The 4,524-nt window shown below is 41.4% G+C and overlaps 1 pseudogene; it reads left to right on the forward strand.

Moving 5' to 3' along the window:
- The first annotated feature begins 1,083 nt into the window (after positions 1-1,083).
- On the forward strand, positions 1,084-1,340 carry LOC133758367 (ubiquitin-fold modifier 1-like; annotated as a pseudogene).
- The last annotated feature ends 3,184 nt before the right edge of the window (positions 1,341-4,524 follow it).

Here is a 4,524-nt window from a genome sequence, read left to right on the forward strand (position 1 = left end):
TGAATGAAACTGACAGGCAGACAGAGGGAGGATATGGGCAATAAGTAAGGGATAATATGCAATGGGCAATGTAAGGGAGGTTGCTTCAACAAGGCTTTGAATTTGCAGTGCATATTAATGGATACTTAGAAGCTGTCTTTGATTCACACCTCATATTCTGGGTTCCCACTAGAAAGTTCTGGGCCCTTTTTAAAAACATCAGCCTTCTTCTTGTGTGGACCTGTGTGCTCTTCCAGTTGAACATGGAAACGAGGGAGGGTGCAATTTCTGGCCTTGGCATGAAATCTTCTTTTGTGTTCATTTGGAAGCAGTCACTGGATCATGCCATACTACTCTGAAGAGAATTCTCATTCCTGGAGCCACACAGTAATTCCTACATTTCTACCTCAAGGCTCTCACGGGGCCAGCACTTCCTGTGGGGTCACAGCCTCACCATAGGACTGGGAAGCTGATTCTCCTAAGGTAAAGGCTCCAGTTTGTTTCTTCCCCTTGCTGTTCAGCACTGAATGGCTCGGGCTCACTGACCACTCCATGGTTCTGCTAACTGCTGACCCAGTGCAGGGTAAACCAAGAAATGGTATGCCTGGAAACCGAGAAGAATTCTTTACTTTTTGGTACAAAATTCATAGCTTCCAGCACTGTGATGATTACACAGTCCTTTTCATTCTGCTATAAATAACATTCCATTCTGGAAGTCACATGTTATGCTTTGACAGAGTCAGCAGAGGTAAAATCTGCGCGAAGAGATCGCAAGGCCATTCTCCTGAAGCTTACAATGTCTGTTAGAGACTTTATACAACGGTAATTTTATGTTTCAATCACATACCATTAAAATATAATGGATAGCTAGTGAAGGCTGCGCTGAATTTCCCCTGAGAATGAGCGAGAGAAAATGTGCATGTGTGTGCGCGCGCGTGTGTGTGTGTGTTGTGCATATATGCACATCAAGATGTTTGCATAGGACTTAGTGTGGCCTTGAAGGAGCCAATCTGCTTCTTTTAAAAGTTGTTTATTTCAGATGACAGAGGGAGTGGGGCTTCTGGGTGGAGTTGGCGTGGGATGGTGGTGCAGGCCCACTCCACCATGTCAAAGACTTCCTTTAAGGTCATGCTGACATCGGACCCACAGCTGTTATAGAAAGTACACAGTGTTCCTGAAAGTATGTTTTTCACAGCAGTCTTAAAGTTTGTGGCAGAAGAATTTAAATTCCTGCAGCAACACATGCAATTATTACCAGTTGTGCAATAGGAAAAAACCCTGTACCAACTACAGGAAATGTTTTTCCAAATCATGGTTCAGAGCGGTGAGTTATTCCTGGAGATTGTGTTGGAAGCTGTTAGTATCTGTTATCAAATGCATATGATTACCTTTCACAATAAATGTTGATATTTTTGTCTCTGTAAAGTTGAAATCATTTAACAGACTGAAAACACCAAGTCAATGAAATAATGAAAGGTGACTTTTTTCTCCCTCTATTTATTTATTTGAGAGGCAGAGTCATTGAAAGAGAAAGGGAGAGACAGAGAAGAGGTCTTCCACCTGCTGGTTTACCCACAAGTGTCCGCAACAGTTGGAACTGGACCAATCCGAAGCCAGGAGCCAAGAGCTTCTTCTGGGTCTCCCACATGGGTGCATGGGTCCAAGTACTTGCACCATCTTCCACTGCTTTCCTAGGCCATCAGCGGAGAGCTGGATCAGAAGTGGAGCAGCCCATATGGGATGCCCGCACTGCAGGTGGAGGCGTAATCTACTATGCCACAATGCGGTCCCTTCTTTTCTCCCTTTAGACACACACTGTTGTCAAAAGGGAATGCTTATTAATTGAGGGTATGACCACCAAAAATGATCATAAGCTTTGATTGCTGTCTCACAACACAAGTAGGTGATCCATTTGGAGGATACTTCTGATAAGTTCTTCTGAGAACATTTGGGAAATTAAATTTTACTGAATCTTACATATTCGTCTTTGAGCCAAAAATGTAAAAGGATTATGGATCATAAATCATAGTTTTCTTGATAGCATCTGACATGCAGAATGAAATTACTTGAGTTTTAAGTAAGAATACAATTTATGATGAAGATGATAGACATTATCAATGAATAGTTAGCTATTTTACCTTCTTATTAATTAGGTTGTCTTTAAATTTTAAAACTTCATGTGTCTTATAAATTTCAGTTTGATACAAAGGAACCAGAAATTAAACTTTTGATCTAACCCTCACATGTGTGAATTGATGTTAATGGTGATCTTGTAGAATCTATTAGCTGTCATGGTGGGAATCAACATTATAGAAGCAGCCTTTGCTAAATGTTGCATTCCTTTGTCAATCTCTTTGAAATACACCATTGTAAACACAGTTCCTCAAGAAAGCAGTGTGCTTTTGAGGATAATGTTTCTAAATAGCAATGTTGCAGAGAAGATAGGAAGTTCACAACAAAGTTCAAGAGAAAGCTAATGAGTTACACTTGTTGAGGATCTAATTTTTAAGAAAGCACTAAGATTGGTAGCCCAAATGAATAAGGAACCAGGAAAGTGGGAAGCCCTCTGGCAGGGAGGAAACGAACAAAGAATAACAATGGAGAGGGACAGAAAGCTATCACAAAATTTCACAGAGAAAGCCAATTGAATAGATCACACTGCAGGAGGTTTGTTGGAAGGACTGAAAGAGAAAACAAAAGATTTGACTCATAGCAAAGGCAGTAAGAAAAAGCAAAGTACAGCTCTTGTCAATGTACAGATCACAAAATATCCCTTAGGAGAATCCAGAGAATGACACACACAAGCAAAGGGCTTTATTTTCCCTTCCAAATGAATTCTATATCTACAAAATCTTGAAAGATGATAGGAGGATGCACAGTGCCATAAACTAAATGGTTAGCTCCCTGGAGACAGTGATGTTGTCCCTGGTCCTTTCTGGAGCTGGAAATGTGGTAGGTTTTCAATAAACAATTGCTTAAAATTATTCATAAAGAAAGTCTCAGATTGGTTCATTGGAACAAATATATAAGAAAATGCAAATGAATTAGCATATGAAGGGTGGCATCCACAGTTAAGATTAAGAAATTACCGGATCTTTTTTATTTTTATTTTTTTAATTTTTGACAGGCAGAGTGGACAGTGAGAGAGAGAGAGACAGAGAGAGAGGTCTTCCTTTTGCCGTTGGTTCACCCTCCAATGGCCGCCATGGTCGGCGCGCTGCGGCTGGTGCACCACGCTGATCTGAAGGCAGGAGCCAGGTGCTTATCCTGGTCTCCCATGCGGTGCAGGGCCCAAGCACTTGGGCCATCCTCCACTGCACTCCCTGGCCACAGCAGAGAGCTGGCCTGGAATAGGGGCAACCAGGACAGAATCCGGAGCCCCTACCGGGACTAGAACTTGGTGTGCCAGCACCGCATCTTGTTCATAAACTTGACAAACGAGCAGTAGGATTCTGAATTATCAAAGAAAACCTTTGCTGAAGTAGAAAAATATACTAGGAATATTAAGAGAGCATTTTTATAAACAATATTTGATGCTCAAAGACCCCTTTTTCTTATAAAATTAGGCCTCAATTAACTAAAACTTTATGGATACACATTCCCTGAATTTTAGGTTTGATTTGAATATTTTTCGGTGTGTTTGTGGCACAAAAATCTGCTTGCTGTGTTGCATAAATAAGTATATAGTGTCCTGTGCTATCAAATGACTTAGCTAATGCTTTGTTCTTTGTTTTTTGAAATTATTTATTGTGGTAAGCTCTAAAAACATTTTATTGGGGCCGGTGTTGTGGCAGTCCAAGTCTCGGCTGCTCCGCTTCCGATTCAGCTCCCTGCTATGCACACTGGAAACAGAGGAAGATGGCCCAAGTGCTTGAGTTCCTACACCCACGTAGGAGACATGGAAGAAACTTTGGGTTTCTGGCTTTGGTCTGGCTCAGCCTTGGCTGTTGTGGCCATTTGGGGAGTGAGCCAGTGGACAGAAGATTTCTCTCTCCATCTCTCCCTCTCTCTCTCTGTAACTCTGCCTTTCAAATAAATAAAAATAAATCTTTGAAAAAACCATTTTGTTATACAACTAGATATTTTGTTACTAGATATATGTGACCTATGAATTCTTTGAGTGTAATTTTTAAAAAAGTAGTTTAAATGTATTATTGGTTCATGATTAATATCTCATGAAAAACATTTTGTTATAGAAAAGATTATTTTATTTATTTGATAGGCAGAGTGACAGGGAGAGAGGGAGGGAGAGGCAGAGAGACATCTTCCACCTACTGGTTCATTCCCCAAATGACCCCAACAGCTGGGGTTGGTCCAAGCCGAAGCCAGGAGCCTGGAACTCCATCTGGGTGGCAGGGGCCCAAGCACTTGGCCAACCTTTTACTGCCTTTCCAGATGCATTAGCAGGGAGCTGGATCTGAAATAAAGCAGCTGAGAGCTGAACTAGTGCTCCCACATGCAATGTCGGCCTTGCATGTCAGCTTAACCTGAGCTCCACAATGCTGGCCCTGCAAACTTGTGTCAAGAATATGAAAGGATCATGTT

This window comes from Lepus europaeus, chromosome 4, assembly GCF_033115175.1.
Source record: "Lepus europaeus isolate LE1 chromosome 4, mLepTim1.pri, whole genome shotgun sequence".
Lineage (NCBI taxonomy): Eukaryota > Metazoa > Chordata > Mammalia > Lagomorpha > Leporidae > Lepus > Lepus europaeus.